The following is a 27,949-nucleotide window of genomic DNA, read 5'->3' as shown; positions in this document are numbered from 1 at the left end:
CATAGCTAAGGTTTAAAATCTCAGATTAAAAAAGCTCAGGTTTTGGTGGAATTTGAATGCAACACACGTGGCATACATGGCGTTTGGATCAGGTCTGCAAATGGGAAGTTTGACATTACTGGCTAAATTAACAGTGACGTTCTATCTTTTTGCTTATTAATGCCATTTAGTCCTAGATAAAGCTGAGACAGTGCAAGTAGTTACAATAATAAATGGCTACATAGCAATGCCTAAAGCCTAACTAAAATTGTCATCTTTGGCAGGGTTTGCTTCAAACCAAGCTCCATGTGGCACTGAGCTTCAGAAAGAGGGTTGTCAGCAAAATTAGGATGAGCCAGCTTAGGAGAACATAATGTCAAAAGAAGGAAGTTAAAATCATTAGCCTGAGCATGGAAGCTCTGCAGCTGTTGAGCTGTAACTGCTGACTGTTACTAATTTTCCCCTCTCAATTTCTCTTTATGTCTACCTGGTTTCTTGTTCTGGGCCTGAGCTGTAAGCTCTCTGGGGAATGGCCGTGCCTCAGGCGTGTGTGGTGCTTTAAGGACACAATCTTATCTGGACAGAAGGGGAAACCGGAAGGCATAGGAAAATAACATTATGGTTAAATGGCAAAGTTCAAGAAGTTATTTGAGCCAAATGGGCAGAGTAAGTTTCCTTGCCTAGGCAAAATAAGAAAGTTCCACCACCTTTTGTTTTGGTAGGTGGCACAGTAGGCAATCTGCATGGTTTGCAAAGAAAACTTTCCAAACATATTGATTGTGTGAATTCAAGGTTTGTGTTCAGTTGGCAATGTCTGCTGTTCTTTCCGGTATGCCTATGCTAGTTGTCTCTATTTATTTTATTTTATTTTATTTTATTTCAGTTCTGCAGTTTGCTGATATTCAGAGCATTGTGGCCTGCAGTGACACTGGTATCTCTTAAGTCACTTTGATTCTGATTTTGCTGGGTAGAATTAGGAGCAATAGCAGGAAAAAAAAAAAAGAAGCAATAGCAAAAAACTGGCATTGCTTACTGGGAGAAGGACAAAAAAGTGTGAAGACTACAGTAGTGGAGATGGGCTTTCTTGCTGCAGCCTACAGGAAGGAAGAAGGAAATAGAACACAGGATACTTCAGTTTCAGTTTTGTCTTTGATTTCTCTACAGTAGACTTAATTATGTTAGCTGAGAAAATGCATGATGGGTATTCCTTGACATTTTGTGATAAGCGACTTAGATTCTCTTCTGCATAGCAATTTCTTCCTTTCTTTTCATTCCTTATAGTCATGCAAAACCTATAGATTGTTTTCAGCTTCTCACTTTCATGTGCGGTGGGGTGGGATGAGAAAGGTTGTGTTTCTTTAGATGTTTACTTTTCATTTTCTTTGTTCAAAAGATCCTCTGGTATACCATTTAATGTAATTCTTTTATGTTAAGACAGATTAATTTTTTTTTTAGAAGGATAATTGAGACTATAAGCTAACAGGTTGCAAATTGTATTCTGTCTGCCTGAGCCAGAGGACTAAGGGCGCAGTTCCACAGCGACATCAATGGGCCCGAGTCCAGGTTGCCATGTGTCGGCATTAATATTTGTGTGGTATGGCACCTCAGAAAGCTGAGTGGGCTGAGTGCTGACCCTTCTTGGAGGGAGCAGTTTTCAGCTGGATCAGCTTCCTCAACCAGCTTGATGTGTAGTTGCATAAACAACACTGACACAAGGGAGGATTGAGGAATGCATGACCCAGGAAGGATAAGAGTAGAAAGAGCAGGTCTCTTGCTGTCTGGATTTAAATAGGGTGTGGTTCAGTTTAACTAATCTTAAATTTGTTGTGCAACATTTTCCTGGTTTGTCCCTTTGTGTTAGTGCTGGTTCTGTACTTGCAGGGAGGCAGTCTGGCAGAAGACTACCTTCCCTTCCCCTGTTTGTTTTTTGCTGGTTTATTTTTCTGAACAGATGAGCACTGCTGTTGGAACATCTGCTGGGCAGTTTAAATATGAAGGGGTTGGGAGTAGTGGGGCTGCAGCAGTGTTAACAACAACAAAAAAAAAGTGTTAACAAAAGCTGTGATTCCATGTTGGAATAAATCAAGCTAAGCTTAGTAAATAGAATATCCAGGTCATCCTCAGTCACAGAACCTCAGTTCCTGAGCCAGAGTACCCGATTAACAGTCAACAGATGCTCAATCAGCACTCTATTTAACAAATTAGAAAATACTTAATGATGGATTACAACTTAGTTCTGTTGCATGTTATCCTTATTTTTTTTAATTTGATATGGGAGATTGTTTTTCTTAGTGCTCAGTGGTTTTCTACTACTTTTGCATTCTCCCAGTCCTTTACTATATCACTTTTTAGCATTACATTGCTCGTGGTATATCCAACATTTTATTTGATCTTATCTTTTTAAATGTCTTCCATGACTTTCTAAGCCTACCCCCCCCCAACGTTGTGTTTCAGACTCTGCCTTCACTTTCAAGGGGCTGGAGACCTCTCACCGAAGTTTGCACATCTATGATGTAAATGCCTGCTTCTGAGGTAACCATTTAGGATTCCTTTTTTTAGTCAATGGAGAGAAACATGCTTACTTGCTTTTGATGCAGAAGTCCAAAATAGAGCTGAGTTTTGCTGTAGAAGTGCTCGTTTCTCTTCTACTGCAAAGGGAGTCTGGGTGACTAATTCAGGTTAGTCATCCATAGTATAAATATCTACATGTTAGGTGAGACAGATCCTGCTGCAGAATACTCAACTTGATAGGCAAAGATTCTGATGGGGACCTTAGTGAGGTTGCCTTCACACCCTCGATGGATTGTGAGGTGAATGAGACATTAGATACGTTTTGCGGTGTGCAGTGCCCATAGCTCTGCTTGATGAATCTCCTTCCTCTTTCATAGCTGACTGATAAGTTTGAGGTTGAAAGCAGTGTCTATAAATGATCCAGAATCATATGGTTATCTATTTAAAATCAATAGAATAAAACAAACTTAAGTTTTTGTCATGTATGTGACCAGCACAGTTGATTTTCCAGATTCTCTTTGAGATGTACGGATGCTACCCAGTGGAGTAGCTGGCTATGTAGTGTTTTCTGCCTAGCTGGGGTCATGAATAAGCAGAAAGTTCCATGGTGCAGAAGACAGGATTTCTCCATATCTCTTCAGTACTTAGTATGAAGAGGACTCTAAGCTGAAAAGAAGTTTTTCACTGTTTTAGTAAATGTAAAATACTGAGTTTTCCCCTTGTACTCTCTCTAAAGACTATTTAATTATGACCAGTCTTAGAGACTGCTATATGTCCTGAGTTTTGTGAAGACTCAAGGATGAAGTAGCAGAGTAGTTTACAAAAATATGAAGGGGCTTGAGGATGCCAAATTTTGCAGACAGGCATGTAATGTTTTAGGGATGGGATGCCAGGAACAAATGCATGTTTGATTTCATTGATGTTACACTGTACCCACTGTTTCCTCTTACAAAATAGGCAGCTAATTTCATTACTTCTGTTTTTCCTGTTACTTCTGTCATCTTTGTTCTTACTAACTGTAGTCCCTATAAAATAACTGTTACAAGTAATTAGTGTTCATATCTGTGGTGCTTTCAGTGTGGCAGCCTTCATCCAGTGTATCCGTGGCCTTTCCAGTCCTGTCTTTCCCCTCCATTTTAAATAACAGCACTGCTAAGGAATGTTGTGTCTTGCAGAAAAAAACCTCACAGCTTCATCTTCACTTTTCACGAGTGAAATTTTTTGCTCAATTGAAGTGAGCTTGTAAGTGCTGTTTTATAAAATACCTGGAAGAAAATGTTGGAATGAAGTGGTGCAGTTCCCAAGAACAAAACTTTTATTTTTAGTCCTAGAAGAGAACAGCAAGTAGAAATATTAGTGTATACTTGTGGTTTGGATATATGCTTGAGTTTTTACAAGGAACTGTGAAGTGAAACAGGATCACCTAGTAGACATTTGCCATGTGAGGAAAATACTGTTGCGTAATTGTGGTTTGTTGGTAGAGGTGGTTGCCTGTGCCCTGGTCATGAATATATTATTTCGGGAAAAGCAGAAACTTTACCAAATCACTGACAACCAAACAACAGACCTAGTGTTTGGAGAAGCAGGAAGATCTCAAAGGCAGTTGATAAAAAGAAACAATCTTCCACTGACCTATGCCTTTAAGCTTTAATATGAAAGGCAGTTCTTGCTGGAAGGGAGTCACTACAATTTGTTGGCCGGTTTAGACTCTGGCTGCCTAATGGGGAAGAGATGGGGGAAGACCGGACAGTGTTGATGAAAGGTCTGTGAAAATTCATCTCAGTGTGTGAAGTAATAAGCCAAAATAGCATTGGAAGTGTAATTATTGGAATGGATGCTATGCCTGAAAATGCAAAATATTATGTGTGTTACTGTTAAAGACAATTTTGAGGTATGTGATTAAAGAAAATAGCAGGGCAGAGAAGATAAAAACCATACTGGGTAATGTGCTATATTTTAATAAAGCAAGGGGAAGTCTGATATTATGTGTGGAGTTCTAAATGTATTTCTTGTTCACAGTTTTTGGTGTGTATGTAACTTGTCAAGCTTGATGTCAGGGATATTGATTAGGCCAAGGGTTACTGTGTTTTATGTGTTAAATAAGAGGGGAGAACATTTGTTTATGTGTAATGATGAACACTACTTTGATACACTGTGAAGTATACTCATGGGATTGAGAGAAGACCCTCCTCATGCTCCTGTAGCCCCACGTTGTCTTTCCTGTACCTCATTCCGAGGCAGCAGATGCTGCCTGCTGTCGGGGACTGAATGCCACAAACTGTTTCTCTACAGTGGTATTTCATAATTGAAGCCCTAGGAAGCTTCCCTTTCCCTTACCACTTCTTTGCTCTTACTTGGACTGATGCAGAAGTGGAGGGAAATTTAGCTTAGGCTCCTGACGTTATGCCTGCACCATGTGGCTGAATGCGATGCAGAGAGATCTATGGACGAGTTGTAGAGGTGGGAGTCCTGTTGCCTCGCCTCTGGCTCAGTGCAGCACCGATGTGCCTTCCCTGTTTTTGAAACTTGAGCTGGTATCTCTGTACAGCATTGTATGGCACATGTAAATGTACTGGCTTGCTAAATTGGGAGGGACATCTCTTAGTATGGTGCTTTATCTTGCTCTTCAGATATAGAAACAACAAGAGCATTATTTAAAATGTCACTATGGCATTTTCCAGCTGAGGAAAAAACCTCAACATATCACACCTCCAGAATTTGTAGAAAGCAAAAGGAACTCTTGTCTTTAGAAAGGACCAGTAGTCTTCTGTATTCTTCATAGTGGTCAGGTTGTAAATTAACTGGAAGATATTTCACTTGAGCAGGGTTGCTGGTGAGACCCACTGAGATGCTGGGTGCTCTGTGAATATTACAATGGCAAGTGCTTTCGGCACTGGAGAGGATGCTTGGCTTTGCAACAACGGGGCAGACATTTCTGCTGCTTATAGTGTGATTTGCTTAAAACTCAATTTCCAACTTGGGAATTATTATTCAAATAGATTTGGAGTGTTATATGCAAATTAATATTTTGCCATGACTCCTTGTAACAATATTTAGTTGCAACACCAAGCAAGCTTGAACAAAAAGTTTTATGGTAGTCAGAGATGATCACTAAGATGATACTTTATTCCTGTAGCGATCATAATTTGCATTCTCTGAGGTATTTATAGAGATGAAGAGTACCTACTGATGATCTTTTGTGCAAGATTGATGGTAATTTATTTTCCCAAAGTTTATAACGATCCCTAGAAGTCTTTATTAATCTTGGAAAAATAAATGTCATTCTTTTCAGTCACGTGAAATCTTCACCTTTTTCTTTTACAGATTTAGTGCTTTTTATTAGTGTTTTGGATTATGATTAAGGCCATTTAGTTACAGTGTGAATGACTTCTTAGAATGTGTGATTAAAGCCATAATTTGACATGCATTTAAGCTGGCACTACTGCTGAAAATCTATCCGCTTCTTGCTGCTGCTCATACCCATTCATCCCTTTTCTGCCCTCCCTCCTGGCTGGCACAAGCATTTGTGCAGCAATGTTGTGAAGCATTTTGCGGGAGTGATCCAGTTGAAATTTTCCATCCAGTATTAACAGAAAAAAGGAAAACTTTTTTTTTTTTTTAGCAGTGCAGGTTTAAATATATGGCAAACTGTGGCCTAAAATCATGATCACGTGATTCTGGTTTGTGATTTGAAGAGCAACCTGAGCTTTAATATTTATTTGTCCGGGTAAAGCCCATTGAACTCTGAAGGGTGAGTCTGAGACTTCCAAATGATTGTTTTCCTTTTAAGATGTTTTATGACGAGTGAAGCTTAGCCTATAAATACAATTCAGGTGGTGCTGTGCAGGGGAAACAGGTTGGTGGTCCGTTGTCATACATAAGATTATTTTTTTTTCTTTTCTTCTGAAGTGTCTTAGTATTCATTTTAACTGTAGAACTACTTAAACTTTGTGTGGACTGTGTCTATATGATGTCCTGGAAGATGAAGGAAATTGAAAATATATGTTGTTTAATATCCTGTTGTAAGGCTCTGGTTTGTTACGGTTTTGGCAAAGCGATACTATGCCTTGTTTGCATGTAGCTTGCTTGGTAGCACAGGGCAATGTCAGAATATTCTGGTAAAAACTGCAGCATGCAAAAGGCTGAACTGTTTTTACGTAGATAAAGGCACATGCGTTTTTGAAGCTTTGAATTTGTATAAAGGACCATTAAAGGAATGTAAGCAGTTGTTTTTCTTGCTCATTTGAGGACATCGTGATACCGATAAAATAGATGTATCTGAAATGTACAGCTCTTGATCTCCTTGTAAAGCACAACAGGAAATGTTAGTTTGCAAATGCTTCTGCTTTGCTATCTAATAGTCTGAGCGGAATGATGTTTCTTTTGTAGTAATGCCTTATTCTGTGTGTGCGGCAACAAATAAAATACCTAGGGTCTGTAGATCAATGTGGTAAATGACTTCAACAAACTGGGTTTTCTGAAAAAAGGTGCTGTGTGCCCCAGTAAACGCCAGCATCTTACTTCTGAGATGCTAATCTAATTAATAATAATTATTTCTGAAGGTTTTAACTGTGGTGATCCAGGAAAAAATATAATATGTTGCTTAAACAACATGTAGTAAACAGTCTCAGTGGCATCAAAGTCTTGTTTACTAATGTAAGCAGTGCAAGGGAATGAGGAGTGGAGTGTCTGAGGAGTCCTGCAAGAGATGTAAATCAACACTTAAAAAAACCCCATGATTTTGTTTTGCTTGTTTAATAATGATTGCGTGTTAGCTTTTTAATATTCAAATCAAGTTGCAAATCTTACACTTAAAGGTTGATCTTTAAAGTGAAGCACAGAAATCCCCCTGGGGTTCCTTGAAGATGCTGCTGCCCTGCTTTCATGGGGGAGACAATGTAAATGGAGAGTAGTAGCTGAAAATATTTGACTAGTCATCTTGTTAAATTATTAGTGATTGAGTGAAGTGCAGGGTAAAAATCGGGATACCTATGCCCTTATAGATAATGTGAAGCTGCTAGGCTGTGGAGTTTATTTCTTTGGTGTGTGCTTAGTTCCATACGCTTTTGATTTACCTAGAAAAAACCCCACCTTTTGTGTGCACTTATGTTCACAGTGCATTTGGTATATTTTTCTGTCTAGCTTTTTCCTGCATTTTTTGAAGCACTGCAGTTCCTTCCTTGGCTGGGTGTGTTGAATTTAATTAAAAATGTAACATTTAAATAAAGAAGTCGTGCAACTTTTGTCCTTAGCATGGGGTAGGGCATCAATTAGAAGGCTGTTTAACTAGATACTAGATGAGGATAAAGTTGATCATCAAAACAAAGTACTTCTTGATATCATCTCTTTATTAGGAAACTTCAGAAGCATAGAATAATTAGAAGTAGCTCTTAATTTTGTGTGCATATTTGTACAACAGACAGGCCTTCATAATTTTTTGCCTACAGCAGTTTTTTATTAAAAGAAAAAACCCAACACAACCCTTACTGTGCTGGTAGACCAGACTTTGCAGTACTTGTGATTTACTGTTTTGTCCAAGGAATGTAAACGTAGATGTCTCTTTCATTTGTCAGTTAGATGTTAAGAAAAAAAAAGAAGAAATTCATATTGCTAGTTCAGAAGAGAAAAACAAAAGGAGGCTCTTGGCTAACTGGTGAAATACTATTTTGGTTAAGAATAAATTTAACTGAGAATTATATCTAAGTGTTTTCCAGTCACCAGCTTGGACTAAGCAATCTCTCAGGAAGCTGAAACGCATCTTTATTATATGGTAACATTTGAAGTTTAACAGAATCCTTTGTTTAGTGTTTCCATCTTCTTCCCAATGTGTTTGCTGTGACTGTGCACCAATGGGAGTGCCCCTTGTAGTACACGTGCCCTCCAAGGTCATATACAGTTTCTGAAGCGTGGTTTGGGGCAGAGATTTTCCCCTGCTGTTTTCTGATGCTGCGGCTGGGCAAGAGAGTCACAAGGCAAACCCTGAACAACGTGGCAGGAGAGTGCAGTGCCAGAATGCTGCAAAGACAACTGTTAAGGGAAAAGAAGCTGCAGGTACCATGGCAATAGGAGTGTGTTAAGAGCTGGCTGGACTGCCCGCAGGGTGGGTGTATGCAGCAGGTATGGCACAGGTGTCCATGTTGGGAAGTGTAACTGTTGCTGAGTATACAGTGCTGGATTCAGTAGTACTGAAACACTAAAATCCAGATACTGAATCTTTCCTGAAAATGCCATTAATAAAGTGTATTTTGGCCTTTGCTTAATTGGTACCACAGGGTTGGGATACCAGGTTGCTGTAGTGTGAAAAATTTTAGTTGGGAGATTTGACTCTTCTCATTGTTCAGGAGGCATTTGCTTGTGTTTGGCAGGATGATTGCCTGTTTTTTCCTTTTTGAAGTAGCTGAAGCTTGGAAGGCAGAAGCAGATGCCTGCGCTGGAGCTCAGGGGTGCACTGCACTCACTAGAGGAAGCTATTTCCACTCCAGAATACCTTGACAGGCCATTCTGCCATTCAGACAAAGCTTTGCTGGCCTTCTGCTCTGAAAGTGGCCTACAGGCAAAATACTATTTTGTTTTTTGTTTTTGTTTTTTTAAAATATATTTTTCCCCTCCCAGAGATGCTTCCTTCACCTGTACAAAACAGAAGCTTCTGACTGACTGTTCACCTCTGAAGGTTATGAGACTTTGAGGGGGTAGAAGGAAGATGAAGTATTGAAATACTGATAAACTAAGTCCATGTTTTTTTTCACTAAGACTGAAACATGCTATAAGATACTTAAAACCTGTGAAAACTAGTATTTAGGTTACCCCAATATGAAGATAAAAGCTAACTACAAAGCTAACTGAGTACAATAGAGACAATTTATAATTTTGTATGCTTAGTTGTAGGAGGGAATAAAGGCTGTAATTCATTTCTGTGTTTTATGTTCTTGAGACTTTGATGTGTACATGTGCAGTCAGAGCTTGGCAGAAGTTGCCAAGATCATAAGAGTTTTATGTCCAGTGGGATGTGCGTGCTAACTGGTGTGTGTGTGGACAGTTGCTGGAGCCATCATTGACTCTGAGGACTCTAGTCTGTCCTGCTTTGCCTTTTATTCAGAGTTTATAAAAAAGGTTTGGGCAAATGACCGAGGGAAGGGAACAAAGGGAATAGTGATGAATCAGAATATATTTATATAAAATTGTGATGTTAAAATAGTTGTTTTGTTCATGCCCTGCAACTTTTAAAGGTGTCCTGAAACTGCAGCGATGCCTCTTGCAGAGTTCTGTAGAGAGCCCTTTATAGACAGTGTCCCTTGGCTTTATTTTCACTAAGCCTATAGCTGGTTGTTTCCAGTGAAGATGAGCACATTGCATGGTCTTCGTTTGGGAACAGAGAAGGTTGGTTTGGACTCATTCAGGCTGCTGTGTTAAGGACAGCCGGTCAGCTCACCTTAGTTGCTCATCTTACTGCAGCTACTGCTTGTAAAATTGCATTCTTACACCTAAAAGGCCTACTTCAGTTTGCTATGTGAACTGTTATTTATTTCACAGGCTGTGACCCAAACCTTGGATTCTGTTTTTTTCATGGCTTTGTGCTTTGTCTTTTGTTGTAGAAGCTACAGTTTGTGTGGCACAGTTTCTGTTGGAGCAGGTTTGCCTAAATGTTTGATCTTGGGAGATTAAGGCTCTTTATACCTATAGAAGACAGATTTGTGTCTTTTACTCTTATGCTTTGGACTTCATTGCTTGCAACAGATCGTACTTAAAATAATGCCTATCCATGTTAGCATTACTCATGAAAGCATGTGGAGCATGTCAGATAACGCTCCATAACATCTATTTTTGTTGTTGGGTTGATGTGACACTTTCATGCTTGATGAGGGACTGACGTAAAGCCTGCCAAGACTTGGCTTTCAAAGGGTGTCTGCAAGTAGGTTTCTAGAGAGAAGAACATTCTTTCAGGTGAGAGGCTCCTCTGTAATAAGTTTGAATTTTCTGTTACCATCAAAGATAGCATGACTACCAAGGGCAGGCATGATACCAATTTGAATTTAGAGCAGTGCATAGTGATGGAGTCTTAAGTCTTTCCAAATTATAGATTAGGTGGGCTAGAAAGAAGTATGTTGGTGAAGAGGCGTTCTGTATTTCCTGCCTTTAACTTTCTATTTTTTCTTTTGCCTTCTTGTGGCTCTGTGGATGGCTACTTCACAAGAGAAGTGTAGCTGGTAGGAAGGGGATATGTGACTGCCTGAAAGGGATTTATTTGTTCTCCGTGTAGTGGTGGGCTTCAGCAGCTCCAGTGCTTATTAGATACGGCAGGAAATCCCCAGTCCTGCTTTAGTTGTCTGGAGAACCTCAGACCGCTCAGGTATAATTTCATAATAATCTAGAAAAATCACTTCTTGAGCTGTAGTATTTATTTATGTAGCAAGCTTTTTTTTTTTCCTCCGTTGGGGTTTTTCACCGTTATTCATGCCTTGTGTGAATGTGAGAGGAATTGATAGAGGTCTTTGATTTAATCTTGGCTGTGTTATAAGATGAACAAGGAAATTTTTTATCAACATTGTTTCATCTTGGGAACAAGCACTGAGAGTGTATTCCTAAAGAGTCTGAATTAGGATTCTAAAGAGGTTGAGAGCAAGCTCTAGAAAAAAAATGAGTAGCTTGTGGTTCTCTTCCCCTGACAGACTGCAATGTAGATTCTGAGCATTTTGAACCCAAAGAAGAGTAGATGGCTGTAAGTCATCTATTACCTGTATTGTGGGTGTAATTCAGCAGCATGGTGCCGCATCCAGGCTCTGCTGGAATGGGGCTTGTCATCCTGTACCATCTCCACCTATGTTAGGTTGCTGATAGTGATGGGTTCATGGAGCTGGAAGGTGAGGCCAGGATGGTGATGGGACAGGAGGTATGGGTCATGGTGAACTGCAGCGGTAGGTAGAGGCAACAGGTGACAGCCAAGAACCTCATACTGGGGACAGGCAATTGCAGTAGGGTGTGAAGGGATGGCAGCCTGGGGTGCGGCTGTGCAAAGCAGCTGTATAGCATCGATGCTTCAGTACCAAAAAGTTGGAAGTAGTGTGATGCAGAATACTGTAACACAGGTAGTCTGTGTAGTGGAAGCAGCTGCAGGTCTTTTGACAGGTCACAGCAGTGAAATCCTCAAGAAACCGAAGTGGTGTGTGCAACAGCAGAAGAAAAGGAACTGCTGAGTGCTGTTAGTGCACAGGGCCTTAGCAGGTGGAGAGAACTTGAGGTATTGAAATACATTCAGAAGATGCTAACATCAGATGCATGCTCTCTGCAGTGTAGGTTAAAACATCATCAAGACTTCTATGAGTTTGTCCAGGCTAAAATCCCTTCAAACACAACAGCTGGTGATAGATAGGAACTGGAGAAAGAGTTATTTCAAAGATACTGTTTGTGCCTGGAGTACATTCTTCAGTTGTCCTGAATGGATTCAGTAACAACTTGTTCCTTGTTTCTGCTCTTAAATGCATAATACTGTTCTGGTCACCTCCAATGCAGAGCTGCAGTTGTGAAGTGCCTGCATCCTCAAAAGCTTGATTCTTCCCTCTTTGAATGATGCATGCTTACTTCTCCCTTGATAAAAAACAGCACATCTTCTGGAAGGATGAAAGGAAATGCATCTGGGATGTGCTGTGTGACGCACAGCTGTGAGGAGTGCTTAACAGACCTGCAGTGCCAACAGAGGGACCTCAACAGATGGGAGAAATGGGCCAGCAGCAGTCTCATGAAGTTCAGCCAAGGGAAATAATGCAAGCCCTGCCCCTGGGGAGGGATAATCCCATGTGCTGCCAGTACATCCTGGGGTGAGCAGCTGCAAAGCAGCTCTGCACTGAATGGCCTTCGGATCTTGGTGGCCCCAAGGCTGGCCAGGAGCCCGCAACATTCCCTTGCTGTAAAAGTGACCAGCAGCCCTCTGGGGTGCATTGTGGAGAGTGTTGCCAGTGTGTCAGTATAGGTGATCCTTCCCATCTGTTCAGCGCTGGTGGGGTCACATCTGGAGTTCTGGGACCTGTGCTGGGTTCCCCAGGACAAGACACATGGACATAGTGGAGAATGTCCAGCAGAGAGCCACAACGTTGATTAAGTAATTGGAGCATTCTCCACTTGAGGAGAGGCTGGGAGAGCTGGGGTTGTTCATCCTGGGGAAGAGATGGCTCAGGGGGGATCTCATCAGTGTGTGTAGATCCCTTGTGGGGGGAGTGAAGATGATGCAGCCAGGCTGTCCTCAGTTGTACCCAGAGAGGACAAGAGGCAGCAGGCACAAATTGAAATAATGGCAGAATGCCTGAACATAAGAAAACATGTTTTTACTGCGACAGTGGCTGAATCCAGGCTGCCCAGAGATGTGGTGGGGTCTCCGTCTTTAGAGATGTTGAAAACCTGCCTGGATGCTGTCCTGGGCAGCCAGTACCATCTGACCCCACTTTGAAAAGCAGCAGGTTGGACTGGATGATCTCTGGAAGTACACTTCTATCTCCTCTGTTCTGTGGCTGTCACTGTTACAGGAAACTGCTGGCTTGTGTCCTCATCAAGGTAAAAGCTGCCAAGCTGTAAAGGGTGCTGTGCATAACTGCTCTTAATTTGCGTGAAGCTGCCATGCCTTTGTGTTGTGGAGTCTCTTGAGCTTTACTGTACAGAGCAGCAATCGCTTCAGGATTATTGCATGCCCTGAGACCGCTGTTGGGTTGTAGCCCTCAACAGGGACAAGCCGTTGCCTTTGTTTGCATTGTGTTTTGGCATAAGAGTCCACGATGCTTCTGGACGCACGTGTGTTGTCTCCTATCGCAGTGCGAGCCCTGGCACCTGCTGAGGATGGTCTGTGAACTTGTCGGTGCAGCTGTCGCAAGCCCAGGGTTACGCAAGTGTCAGCATCCAGTTCTGTGGGATGTACCACAGTGCATAAAACAATACAGTTGCTCTTTACATACATCTGTTTGTTCAAAAACAGTCTGAATCGTTCTTGCGGTATGTCCCCAGTGAGTACATGCCAGATCAGAGTCAGTACTGCAGAGAGTGGTTGATGGTATTTTTTTCTTTGTATTTCCTGGCTTTTGCAGAGTTAGCATTAGCTGTGCTGTCATTTGCCAATTAACTCTGTATCAATTTCAGGTTTGGATGAGGCTTAATGGACTGGTTCCATGGTAGTCCATATGCTTGCTGATTTTCTTTTAAGCTACCTCGGGTGGGAAATACTCTTCACAGAAAAAAGGAATTGAGTTTTCTATCTGAATGTGCCCCAACTGTCAGAGGGAAAGTGAAGAAAATGAGGATGTAGAAAATGGGAATAAGGAGGACAGGCCCTTCACCCAGAAGCATCTTCTAATCAGTGTGCCATTTGGTTTGGTGGTGGATGCTTTTGCATCTACAAATAGCAGTAGTGGTGCCTGGCCTCTCTGGGTCAGCCCAGTCCTATGAGGTGGTGGAGGATGTTTTGCAATGTTGGGCAAGGTCTGAGTTTGGCACTTTTCTCAGCCTTCCTGAGGCTGTGCAGAGTGTGGGGTAGCCCTGGCTCTCCAGGGGCTCAGGTGTGGAAACGTGCTCAGTGGCTGCTGCAGGCTGGCATAGAGGCTTTGAAATTATTTTCTGAGATCTCAATAAAATTTCTAAATAGAACTTGCTTCCAGCAGGAGAACATGGTTTAAGATACTGCTGGAAGCAAGTGGAAAAAAGCCTTGAAGAAGGCTGTGAATGCTTAAGGAAACATGTCAGATTTCTGCACAAACTCAGTGTGCAGAACTGGGGGAACACAGTGAAACTTCACCTTCCACTTGCCAGCCGTAGTTCAGTTTCAGTTGCAAGCAAATTGGGAACAACCTCGCTATCCCTGTTCCTGCCTGTCCTTTTCCTCCTTAACCTGAAATACCTATTTGGATAATATGAAGACTTTCTTTAGGAAGGGAGACTTCTGGTCACCAGACAGCTTTTCTTCTGCAGAGGTGTTATGTGGTATGTGGGTGACGTTTGTGAAGTGATCTTTTTAAATTGAGAAATGTGTTTTGTTTTGTTTGTTAAAATGGTAATAAAAGAATGGCAGAAGTGAGACCAAGCATCTTTATAGTTGGTAAATTTACTTATTGCTGATTCCTTCTGGCACGTTAGGCTTATGTGAAAGACTGCCCAGGAGATCTGTAGCCTTTTCATTGGTGCAAAACATGCTACTTTTGGAGCTCGCCAGACACATTTCTTCTGGCTGGTTAGCCAGTAACTCTTAGTAGGTACCAAACAACTTAGTAGTGCTCCTTTACACTTTTTTGTTTTTGTCTACGCACACCCACCCACCCACCCCAGCTTCCCAAAAACCTGAGGCCTAGGAGTGTGCTCCTTAGCAGCAGGCTGCCAAAGCCTTCTTGGAGAATTTGGAACCAGACACTTTTTTCCGTTTAGTCTGAAAAGTTGTTTCTCTGGTAGTACAAAAAGAAATGTTCTCAGAGCTCTTGTTATGCAAGTTGAATTTCAGAGAAAATGGCATGCAAATAGTCATCAGTATAATTGGGAAGCTCCTTTCTAAAAAATCATTAAGTTGGTGTTAAGTGGTAGTACACATCAGGAGCCTTGCTTGCAATATGACTAATTCCAGAAAGAGCATTGCTTTTGCCACATGCACAGCTGACATACCTTAGAAGTAAGATTTCTGGAAAGAGCATGTTTCTCTTTTCCCCTGTTTGCAACATTATTTCTGTGCATATTCTTTATGGATTTTTGTTATTTTGGTACCTTGCATGTATCTTACACAGGATCATCTGTTCAGGTGGCATCCTAAAATGCTTATATAGAAGTAAGAAAGACATTCTTCCATTTTTCTGTTCAGTTCTTAGCAATAAAAGCAAGCAAGAACAGGGATGATATTCTAGAGGTGTAAACAGTGTGGCATGTTTTTTTACTCTGAGTTTTTGACTTTCTTTTGCAGGAATGCCATTCACCACAGTTCATTAGAGTAGTAACTTGAAGCACTTTTCAAGACAGTGCTCGTCGTTTCATGAGGTGTCCAGTGAGGCTTATCTCCTTTCATTTGCAGGTTTGGTCACTAAATTACTATGCGCTGGACCCTGTAAATGCACTTCTGGGAAAGAGTGAAGAATCTTGAAAACTGGTGATATGCTTGGGGTTCCCGGGTGTAGCTGTATTGCTAGCATGTTGAACGGATGTCAGATCTGGTGTAAGGAGGTGGAGGTTGTGTGTTTTTGTAAGCCCAGCCGTGAGTCTTTTAAGACTGGGGAAGTTAAGTTGAGCAGTCTTCATAGTTCAGTTGTTTGGTGGTTGTTTATGAATTCAGTGCTGAGTTATGATGTTCAGATTGCATTGTCTGTGGGTATGTATAGAAAAATGACGTGACTGTAGTTTGTTGTCCATGCATTTGATTAGGCTTGGTGTCCTGTTAGACTTCTGTAGGAGTTTGTGCCTTTTTGGCACAGTCTTTTGAGAATGCTTGGTGATGTCCTGGGCACTAAATTCATAAGAGCAGCTCCCAGCCTGAGGTGTTTACTGCCTTGCTGGATTTTTCCTGCCTCCTTGGCACCTTAAGCTGGCACGCCAAGGGCTTAGGTGAGCAGTGGTGCTCACAAGGGAAGAGATGGTGTAGTGTGAATTCAGAGATTGGCTTCAGCTGTTGTAGAGCTGTAATTCAGAAAGCTTGTTTTAGTTGGGGCAAGTACTGGATACAGGATTAAATTATTTCTCATGTGCCTTTTTCCTCTCACTGTGACAAATGTAAGGCGTTGCATGTGCTATTGAACGAATAAATGGGAACCACTGACAGCCCTGTTTTTATTTTTGCAAATGATGGGATGGGTGAAAATAGAGGACAAGAGACCCTGACCTCTCCTGGCAGCAAGGCCTGAAGTGTGGGAGAAGCATGAGAAATTATGACAAAAAGAAAATGGTGGAATGTACAGAAGCTTCAGTATTTCCAGGTTCTGACGGAGTTATTATAGACTGCCTCGTGTGCCATGTTTTCACTGAAGTTGACTCTTTTTGTGCCTTGAGTAAGGAGAATGGTAAGTTTTAGGTAGTGTTTTTATACATTTATGTGTCTTCTAGAAATACATGTCAGCCTTGGGCTCCATGTGATACTTCTATTTTTTTTCTAGCGAGGGATTTTGTAGTTGCTGACAGTTTTCATTCTGTCCCCACATCCCCTACACATAGCCTGTGCATGGGTTGTTTTGTCACAATGTACCTGAAAAGTTTAACGAGGTTGTTTTTTAGCATTGCAGAATTTGAGCAAATGTTAGTATTCTAATTCACTGAGGATTTTGTATATTAAAAATAAAAAATACAATTCTGACTAGAATGAGTTTAATCTGCTTACTTTTCTTTACCACCTATAATGCTGGCACAGTGGTAGTGACTGTACTTAACTGTGGATGGAGGTTTGTTGTAATTTTACCTGAACTTTCTTTGGTCTCTCCGAGCAGCAGCAATGCTGAGTGCAAGGGGGAGGAGGCTGGTGGTTTAGCAGGAGCAGCAGTGAATGGGCTATGGTTTTCTAGAACAAGAACTTGGATAAACAAGGATGATTCTCAAGAGTGTCTTGTGCCTATTTTGATATAAACTGGGTCCAGGGTGATGGCTTTCTGTCTCCCTTCTCCAGTAGTCACAGGAGGAAGACTTTCAGGTGTGTCTGCAGACTTTGTGATGTATGACTTGAGACATTTATAGTGTGCTCTGCATTTTGGAGGGTGTTTAGCTAACTCTTCTGGAACGTTGGGCCCTTTTTAGGCAATTTAAGTTGTGCAGTCAAAAAATCTTAATAACCCGAATTATCAAATTTCTGTGGAAGATCTTGGTGATAAAAATAGTGAAAATGTAAATTCTTGTGAGGTAACAGCATGGTGTTATGTATTAAACTGGCAACTTTCCTCAGCTTGTTTAGTTACTGAGTGGCTTGACAGATTCTTAAAATGGATTATAGCTGATTTAAAGTATCAGCTTGGGAGTGTGAAAGAGCAGTATGCTGCATTGGCAGGGGAAGAAAAATTGGTTGAAATGACACTGTCCCCTGCCTTGTGAATCACTGGGCTTCAGTGTGACACTTCTGTTATTAATGCTAGGTAAGAAACGGTAGGATGCTTTTTGGGAGCCTTCCATACCTCTGCAAGTGATTTATTGTAGACTTCAGCTTCTTTCCAGCCAGCACATTTGACAATAAAACACTGTCCTTGATTTCTTCCTCTGCCACAGCTCTGGTGTCTTCTGGCAGTTTGGCATTTTATTGCCATAAATAACTGCACTAGATAATCTTCAGTTTACTTTTAGTTATCTGGTTATGCCTGACCTTGTGAATGGGGCCTTCTGCAGTCTTTATTGTTTAACTCAAAAAACCATAATGACTTCATGTTCATCCTGAGTTGTACTTAACAGTTTTGAAGAGATTTTGTGCAGGTTCTGTCACGGTAACATGCTGGTTTTGTGGGTGGGTCAGCTTCTGTGAAAGACATCTGCAGTGCTTGGCCAAAGGTTTAAAATAGTAACTGATCTCGGTTACTTCTATAATTACCAGTATCATTTTGTGTATCTCATGATTTGCATATCATTTTGCAAATGTCCAGATGGAGAAGGAAATAAATATGCAGGCACTCTGAACTTGAATTTATAATGGCTGTTTTTTAAACTGATATTTGCTGTTAAGTGTGTGTGTAAAGTCTGATAAATGAATTGCAGAGGCTGGGAGCAGTTATCGGTAGAGGGGAGCAGGCTGTCTGCTCCTGCAGTTAGGACAGAAAATTAATTCCAGGGAGAGTGGAAAAAGGCAAATATTCTGTAGTCTCTTTGAATGAGAGGGTATATACCCACACTAATTATTTAAAGGAGTTCTTCTGTTCTTATATGAAAAATACAATATTAAAATGTAATCTGAGATTGAACTCGTTACTGACACTTTAAATGGTATTTCGTACCCTTTATGTGACTGAATGACTGTGATAAAGTAGCTGAGATTGGACTCTAGACAGTACTGTTTCTGCAGAAATACTGTTGATACTGAAAATTATCTTAAAGCTTAAGGGGCTGATCAAACCTAAGATTACTATTCTGCTCTCTGTGGGAAGTATTAAAACCAAACCAGATCTTTGCATGAGAGACCAAGTAGTAACTCAAACAGTAACGAAGAGTTTGAGAGACGTGGAAATACAGGCCCCTTGGATCTTACGCTGTAAGTTTGTAGCCTGTGAAAATGCAGGAAGATGCAACTGGCCTTGTTTCATCTTGTTCCAAAACAGCCATCATTTACTTCAAATTCAGCAAGGACAGCATTTAGTCTTTAGTGAGAGGTGAAGCTTTGTTGCAGAATGTACATCACTTAAAAAGGATGGTAGCTCAGTTTGGTTTTGTCCATGAATAAAATTTTGTTTCTTTGGTGTTGGCTTTTTTAAAATTTCAGCAATTTATATAAAACTTTTAAGTGCTCTGAAAATGTGCAGGGAGCCAAACTCTCTTCTGAAAATGATGTAAAGTGACAATGGAAGTTGGAAGAAGATTTTTAGTAGGGCCTGTAGGGATAGAATGAGAGGGAATGGCTGTAAACTAAAAGAGGGCTGATTTAGATTAGATATTAGGAAGAAATTCTTTACTGTGGGGGTGTGGTGAGGCACTGGAAGAGGTTGCCCAGAGAAGCTGTGGCTGCTCCGTCCCTGGAAGTGTTCCAGGCCAGGTTGGATGGGGCTTGGAGCAACCTGGTCTAGTGGAAGGTGTCCCTGTCCCTGGCAGGGGGTTGGAACTAGATGGTCTTTAAATGTGCCTTCCAATCCAACCCATTTCATGATTCTGTGATTCCCTGTAACTTTGTTTACAGCATAGTTTCTGAAAAAATACCTGTTTGTAATGTTGAGTGTATACTAATAAATGTCAGAAGCATCCATGAACTGCGCAGTGGTCCCTCTAAGCTGTTGTATTTATTTGCTGTTATAACTAGTGACTATGGGAATATTTAACTTCCCATATTATGGTTGAGTTTCAGAAGAGTTGATGAATGGATTTTTATTTATTTTATTTTTTTTGTGGGAAATGAAGACGTGGAAAAGACCAAACATCATCTAAGTGATCTTGGGGCTGCATGTAGGTTAGCAGCAGAATGCAGGATTTTGTGCATTACAATTGGTCAAGAATATCTGGAGTAACAGTCTCGGTCATTTGATGTTTGGCTTAACTTTGCAGTTTTAGCTGAGGATTAGTGTGGCACCCGTGCTCAGCAGCACACTTTCTGGGAGTCTTTTCCTTAGTGCCTATGAATTAATTTCCAAATAAGATATCAATACTAGGTGCGAGGCCGCAGCTTTGTCAAGCTGTCTTGATGCCCAAGTGCCTGTGGAGCAATGCAGATGCTAAAGCTGACAGCAACTTGTTGAAGACCCAAGGATAAATTATTGTGTTTTGTGGAGGGTGAACTCTTGACTGCTTTCTAGAAGACATACGAAGTATTCTGATTTTTCAACCATCTTTTGGAATAATAAATAAGCTTTTTTATTATTCTCTTTGGTAGTTTTACAGCTGTTACACCTTTTTATACCTGAATTCCTGGCAGTGTTGTCTTGAGAGCAGTAGGGTTAGGAAAAAGTTGGTGATCTCAAAAAAGCCCAACTTCAGAAATTTGATGCAAGTGTTGATTGTATAAAACCCCATGAATGGGCATAGGACTGTCTTAAATAGTTCTTACATTTGTCACTTGTTGCACCAGAGGGGAAAAGATGGAAGGGATGACTGCTTCATGCTGGGCTTTTACTTTTCCTTTGCATTATGATAATTTTTTGTGTGACAGCTCTTAAAGTAGGTAGGAAGTGGCTGAATGAATTCCAAAATATAATGCAAGCGGTGATAAAATTGGCTGGAGAATTGTTGGTGGCTGATACTGTTTTTAAGTAAGCTATGTGTTCCTTTGTTGAACTCTCTAATTGCCATGGAGATACCCTGTAGACATGTTTTTTTCACTCTGTTTGGATAACTAAAACACTAACTTTACTAATAAAGTCTTAAGGGACATTATAGCTTATATAAAAGGTTGAATTTAGTTTATCTATCTTGGTATTTCTGATCAATCATATGAAAGTAACTAAAGCAGTGGGAAGACTTTAAACTTCTTCAAAAATAGCTACTTTTTATATAGTATTAACAAAACCATGCATCCTTTTTTTCATATGCTTATATTGTGCTGCTGGCTACTGTGAGGTGCTGCTGGTACATAAGGGGAAGGCAGGAGTCTTGCTTCTCTCTTGCTGTGCCCAAGCCATCAGAAGAGCTAGCCATAGATGCTCTTTTGTAAGAGTTAAATATACCTTTTGATTATTTTTATCTAGGAATTCTCATTCTCCTCAGTATTTTCCTCTCCAGATATATTTTCCAGATAAACAACCCTCCTCTGCTAGTATTTAATAGAAATGTTTATGTGGATTCATTGCAGGGAAGCCTCTGGAAGAGGTATTCCAGCCTCTGGGTGCCTTGGTGTGGTTTGGTCACCTCTTCCTGTGTCCCCCCAAAGAGGACTAGCCTAAGGAGAGCTCTCTGCTTACCGACAGCTTCCTTACGTGTGCTCTGTTTTTAATGTCTTGATTTTTTTAAGCAGAGGAGCACTGCAAGAAGCATCCAAGCTCTCCTGGTGCCCATGGTGCTGTCTTGCTTGGATTCAGGCTGACTTCTGGAGGCTCGCAGGGTTGAGTCTGAATCGACCTTCTCCAGCAGAGATGTCAGGAGGCAGTCCTTTCTGTGTAGTGCCTATTCTGTCTTTTGGTTTTCCATTGTTATATGTGTTACCTTGGCACATGCTACCCAAAGTAATAGAAGGGTACATATAATAGATTGTGCAGATCCTTCAGCAAGTATTTTTTTTAGGTGGAAATTTCCTGAAGAGGGCTCAGGAGGTAGTTGAGAAGCTGAGAAATTTTTAACAGTTTTTCATGACTTGCTAAAATGTAAATGCTGTTTCAAAGGTATCGGAGAGGTTTATATAGTGGATTTTAGGCTGCTTGTTAATGAGCTTTTCTTAGTTATCTGAGTGGATTCCATAAAAAGGCTGTGGAATATCTCTTGAAACCCCGCTGTCTTAAGGACCACAAGGAGAAGCAGTGATAGGGAAGATAGGCTCTACTCACAGGATGTTTGAAGAAAAACGTATGGAAAAGCTGCAGTACACTTCAGTTTCATAGTGGCTTGGAACTAAACTGTATATGAACTGATCTTTCACTCTTGATTGATACTTTAATTTGTTAATATGTTTGGAAGCGTGTCTTTCTATATGAAAGACACAGCTATTTTTAGTTATTTTGGATATTTGGAAACAAATGCTGTCTAATGAAAGGAGCTGTAAATCAGCAGTCTCTTGAATTCCTTTAGATTTTGCTCATACTAGACTTTGGGCAAGTTACGTGGGCATTTTGCCAGTGTTCTTTCATAAAGTGAAAGTGGTTCAATTTTTTTCTGCCTTGTTGGTTCCAACAACTGTTCGAAAGGTTTGGCTGGCGTGTGACTGCTTTGAAGCTGGAAATCATTAAGAAATGCTAAACAGTAGATTTATCAGCCTCTCATTCTTTGTATAACAACTTCACCGGTTGCTTGCATACCTAAGAGTAATCTGTTTTTTCAGGGATATGTGATTACAAGACAGGTAATGATGACAAAGTAATGACACCATGTGGTGCCATGAAATGCTGGGCTCATCAGGGTGATGGTACTGTGCAGGTAAGTATTAGTCAGTGGTGCTGAGCCCTTGGACGCTCTTCACACAGTGCCGTGCCTTTTCAGTGCCACAATGTGAAAGTAGGCTCTGTGCTGTGCCTGGGGATGAGGATGCAGGGGAGCCCAGGGGTTACTAGCACATGTCAGGCTGGATCTGTTTATGTCCGGTCTTGGGTAGTGATGTGTAGCACATATGAAAAACTTCTCTTGGTGGAATTGAAAGCTAAATTAAAAGAACAAGACAACTTCTTCCAACCCCAAACCCCACCATGAATTGAAATATTCCCCACTTGACCCTCTCCCCCTAAGCAGCTACTCAACAGCAGCAACTGAGCAGCTGGCTTGTTCTGTACATTATGAGGACTTCAGTTTGTTCTTTCACAGGGTTTCCATCTGCATCTTTGAGCAGATGAGTCCAAAACTTCATTACCCGTTTAAAGCAGAGATCTATAGAACTTTACAAAACTCTTTAGCTTTTATGGCATGGCAGTGAATTCTTTTGATTAGATTGTCATTCACAATAATCAGTTTCCTATTGATTGTTTTTAGGCATGTTGCCTTACCAGTGAGAAGTTTGCAGTGAAAGTAATTTGGAATGTGTGTGCTGGAGGCCTGGAGAACAGGAGCAGGTCTAGCACAGTGGCATCTACAACCATTTGATTTCCAAAGAATCAAAAATGTGCTGTTGGAGTAAGGAAGGTAGTCAGCTTGAATTTAGCCTGATTCAGAGCTGTATCTCCCCAAATGGAAAAGCTGTGTCCTACTGTTGGATTACAGTGGCATTAACCCATGTTTGAGTGTTTCTGTGAAGTGATGTGGTTTTCCCAAATATGAGAGCTCCTGTGACACCAGTAAGACTTGGGCTGGTTCTGCTTTTCTGAGGCCACACGTGCTCAGTTTTATTGTGGAGCCTAAGAATGCTTCTGTCTCCATACAGAAGCATTTTTAAAAGAATGTGCTACTAGCTGTCCATTCACCTCGCTAAGGCAGTATCTGTACTGTAGGGAGTCGTGGCATACTCTGTTTTGAGTATATTCTAGAATTCATAGCCTAAGTTAGGTTACATTTCCACTGAAGTATGTGAGTATAGGGAGTGTGTTTGATCTACTGGATTTATTTCTCTGCCCTATTTTTGGAACTCACTGGACATACCAGTAGTTGTTTTGAAGTGGATAATTTCTTCTATAAGAATTGAGACACTTTGTGTTTGACACCATAGAAACCTGTGTGTGGTTTGACCTAAACTTATATGGGTATACTATTTTTGAACAAATTTTTGAACATGTATGTGTATGTAGCTGGCTGACGTGCGATGAGTTGAGCAAAAAATTTAAAATCGGTAGGAGAGAAGGTAAAAAATATAAACCAACTATTGTGCTTTCTTTCAAATTGGTTGTCGGATAAAATAAAGTACATGTCTTGGAAGAGAATAAGGCTGGAATCTCAGCAGTGTGTGTTCAGAATGTAAGAAAGTAATTAAGCACATTATCCAAATCTTTCAGCTGTGTTGAAATGTAGTAGACCCCCTTGTCCTACTGCTTTTACCTGGAAATCTATTAATTATTTCAATTCAAAAAAATAATTGAAGAAATTGAAGAAAAGTAGAGGTAAATGTAGCATAAAAACTAAAGATGACAGATCTGTGAGGTTGATGTCAGTCACTTGAAATGTTAGAGATTAAATCCTTCCTCTTGTTTCAAGTTAGTAAGGCAGTGTCACGTGGGCTTGCTCCTACTGTTCTGTAGTCTGGGAAGGGCATTTCAGTAAGGTTGACTTGATTGTGTCCTTAAGAAACACCGCTGTGAAGTGCACTTTTGGTAAGAACGAGATGGGTACTTGCTCCTGTTCTGTGTGGGTCTTGTGTGTGGACTTTGTGTTAAAGCGTGGAGGGAGCAAAGGATGCTGTATGTGGATTGGCTTGCTGTTCTGCTGACCACCTACACATAGATTATGTAAACTTGTGAACACGTGCCTGACTTTTGGGCTCAGTAAATCCAACAGGACTGCTTGTGTTGGGATTTAAGCACAAGTAACAGATTTGGGGCTGAAGTAACACTGTGTACCTTGTGGAGCTGTGCAGTGAAGTATGGTTTAGCGTGACCACAAGTGCAACAAACAAAAAAGTGTCAGAATGGTGCAGATGTTCTGAATTTCCATAATAAAGTAGTTTCTAAATAGTGATTGCACTCTACCAGACTTAAATTAATTACTCAGAACTTGTCTTCTCACCCTTTGCTTTTAAGGAGAAATATAGCAGATATTCACAACTACAAATTAATCCCTCAAATAGTTTGACTTTTTTTGTAGAATCAAAAAGCGTAGCTTTTTCTCAAGCTCTATTAAGAGTGTTCTTGCTGTGTTCTAAATACATCTGAGTTGTACAGTCACTTTTTTGGAAAACAATTCAGTCTGTTTTCAGAGCAGTACTTTAGTTGTTGAGCCTCAGGTTAGGATTTTAAATCTATGCTTTATGTTTAATAATGTTTAAAAGACTTTGTAGGAGAAGTGCTGGGGAAAAAAGAAAGCATCAAATTTACATACCTTAAATATGCACAATAAAATAGTGAACACTGTTCATTCAAATTGATTACTTTGGTTTTGGGTGAATATTGTACATGCGGTTAAAGAATTACTGTTAAGAAGATGAGAAAATACATTGCTCTTTCTGCTAGTGCTTGTCTATGTTATGCTGTCATGCCTTCTCTGGGTTCTGATGTTGAGGTTTGCAAGACTGTTTGGACATGTAGGGTATTTGCCCTAATAATTCACCCTGATAATAGTGATTTAATATGAACTATTCACTCTAGTAATAGGGTGATTTTCCCCCTCTACTCCACTCTGGTGAGACCCCACCTGCAGTGCTGAATCCAACTCTGGGGCCTCCAGCATAAGGACGTGGACCTGTTGGAGTGAGTCCACAGGAGGCCAGAGATTGATCAGGGGGCTGGAGCACCTCTCCTAGGCAGACAGGCTGGTAGAGCTGGGGCTGTTCAGCCTGGAGGAGAGAAGGCTCCGGGGAGACCTTAGAGCGGCCTTCCAGTACCTAAAGGGGCTGACAGGAAAGCTGCAGAGGGACTTTTTACAGGGGCCTGTAGTGATAGGACAAGGGGGAATGGCTTTAAGCTGAAAGAGGGCAGGTTTAGATTAGATCTAAGGAAGAAATTCTTTACTGTGAGGGTGGTGAGGCACTGGCACAGGCGGCCCAGAGAAGCTGTGGCTGCCCCATCCCTGGAAGTGTTCCAGGCCAGGCTGGACTGGGCTGTGAGCAACCTGGTCTAGTGGAAGGTGTCCCTGCCCCTGGCAGGGGGTTGGAACTACATGGTCCTTTCCAACCCACTCCATTATACAATTCTGTAATGTGAGTGTACTCTTTTTATTGTGATAGTGTGGGAATGTTATAATTCGATGTAGGGACTGACTGCTGTCATTTTCTATTTGGTGACAACACCCCCCACCCCACCCCCCCCAGTACAAAAGGAATACTTGGGTTTGGAGAGAGGCTTGGTCAGTTGTGGGGAGGAGCTCGGCAGGCTAAGCCAAGATTAGTTCTCTTGCCTGCTTCCTTTCTGTGAATCACCTTCTGAAACCACTATGAACTCTCTTCTGGAGGCGAGTGCCTGGCTGTCTCTGTAGAGGTGATGGGGGCCCCAGACTGAATGTGAAATACTTGTATTGTTGCTGCAATTATTCTTGGAACAAGTGAAAATGACCGTTAGGTTTCCTTGACAACCTATAAGTTTCTTTTGAAGTGATGTCAAGAAAACAAGCATGTTCTTGAATGAGGTACAAGTCTCACAGCTGAGTGGAGGGCTCTGAAGCAAAGGGGCTGTTAACCCCTGCTAGTCACAGCTTGGAATGAAGGTTTGTGTTTGCCCCATGCTGCAGAAGCTGGGGGTAACTGAAAAGAGTATGTCTGACATGGTTGTGGTGATGGCTTCTCAAAGAGCGTTAGTCACCTGCGGTCTTCTGCAAATTTTTCTTCTGGCTGAAAGGTTGTGTGGAAGTTCCCTTAGGGGGGAAAAAAAAGTATCTTTGGCCCTCAGTTACCTTTGGTTAATAGTAACTTTAAAAAATATTTTTCAGGATAGGAAGCTTGAGAAGGAATTCACACTGGATGAAAATAATTTTCTGAAGCTGGGTATATTCCAGGAACTGTAACCCAAATGTTTCTCTGTCCGTGGGGAAGATTTCACATTTGAAATAACTTCTACTGAAGGTAGGTGCATCTGCCTTTCCTTATTAAGCTCAGTAATGGCACCATGCTTTATAATGCTGTATTATGTATTCTGGTGTTTGCTGGTGAGTTTGTTCTTGATATTTAATATCTGGAGTTGTTTGAGAGGGAACTGTAGTGTCACTGGAATGGTACTGCTGATGAGATCGAGGTTATGTACAGTCAGGAATCTCAGTTCTTCTGCTGGTATTGAGTCTGCAGTCTAGTCATGGTATGTTGGTCAAATTACTCCCTAAACCAGGTTTAACTGGTAAGTGCTTCTCAAAACTTGAGCTCTAATTTCATGTGCATAATTGATGGAAAGAAGATGGGAATATTTTTTTTTCCTAGTGGCTATCTATACTTTCGGGAACTGCTTGTTGCTGTTCCCCAGAATTAACAATATGGAAATGACATGTATTATGTTTTGTCATTGGAGTAGTGAAAGTGAACAGGCCATGATTACTCACAGGTTTTTGTGAGGTGAGAAATTGGAAGCATCCAAGAAAATCATCAAGCAGGCAGTTTAAAGCACACAAGAGGAATTGCCCTTTCATGCAGCAGGTAATTACATTGGGGATTCACTGCCTTAGGATTTTTTGGAGATGGACTGCTTGCCTGGGGAAGCACTGCAATCCTTTGTGGTGCCAGCAGTGGAGCTGGCTGACATGGTCATTTTCCTGTTGGTAATTCAGTTAGGAAAAGCTTTCTTAATGCTATAAAGGCAAGAGGTTTTACATAAAGAAAGGCTTCCTGGGGAAATAGGTTATGAATTAAAGGCATTCTGAAAACTCCTAAAAGAAAGAGGAGACCCTAAGTTTTGTTGCAGGAAAGTGTAGGATTTAGGTGAGCTGTAAATAAAGATGCTACTGCTGATGGAATTGGTTATATTTATGTTGCATGTCTGACTTGATGGCTTGAAACTGGTGAAAATTGAGGGTCAATTCAGACTAGACATAAGGAAGAAATATTTTACTCTGAGGGTGGTGAAACACTGGCACAGTTTGTCCGGAGAGGGTGGTGGATGTCCCATCCCTGGAAACATTCAAGGTCAGGCTGGACAGGGCTTTGAGCAACCTGGTCTAGTTGAAGATGCCCCTGTTCACTGCAGGGGGGTTGGACTAGGTGGCCTTTAAAGTCTCTTCCAACCCAAACCATTTTATGGCTATGAAAATAGATGAAAGCTATCTAGGAACTAGAGCATGTGGATGGTACCCAGACATTCAGTCATCTATGCCAGGGAAGTATATAGAAACAAAAAACCAAGCAGCTGGAATTAAGTGTAGCCCAGTGTGGCAAATTACAGTCATGCTTGAGGTCTGGCTGGCTCAGGAGCCTCCAATACCTGCTGCTGCTAACGATGTACTTGGGAGAAGTTTAGAACAGTATAAATGTAGGATTGACTCTGCCACTTTCTGACAGTCACCCAAGTTAATGACTCTTGAGAAACAGCAGTAGCTGTAAAACATTTGAGGGTCTTTTATTAACCTGGTTTTTATGAACTGGCGTAGGCAGCTGAGTTTTGGAGCTCAGTTGAGCTTTTGGACTCCATAACCATCCACAGGGTTTCTTTTT

At 41.1% G+C, this 27,949-nt stretch overlaps 1 protein-coding gene across 3 annotated transcripts in view; it reads left to right on the top strand.

The window, feature by feature from the left end:
- Positions 1-27,949, top strand: part of PPP6R2 (protein phosphatase 6 regulatory subunit 2) — a 120,911-nt gene that overhangs the window by 3,665 nt on the left and 89,297 nt on the right. For 2 of the 3 annotated variants that reach the window (XR_005104398.1, XM_037388700.1), the window contains exon 2: positions 26,245-26,377. The gene's annotated coding sequence lies outside the window, so the exon portion shown is untranslated. Of the gene's footprint in view, positions 1-2,433; positions 2,512-26,244; positions 26,378-27,949 lie in introns of all 3 variants that reach the window. The other variant, XM_037388701.1, reaches the window with a different exon arrangement.

The sequence above is a fragment of the Falco rusticolus genome, chromosome 5, assembly GCF_015220075.1.
Source record: "Falco rusticolus isolate bFalRus1 chromosome 5, bFalRus1.pri, whole genome shotgun sequence".
NCBI lineage: Eukaryota > Metazoa > Chordata > Aves > Falconiformes > Falconidae > Falco > Falco rusticolus.
This window is presented reverse-complemented; position numbering and strand designations above follow the sequence as displayed.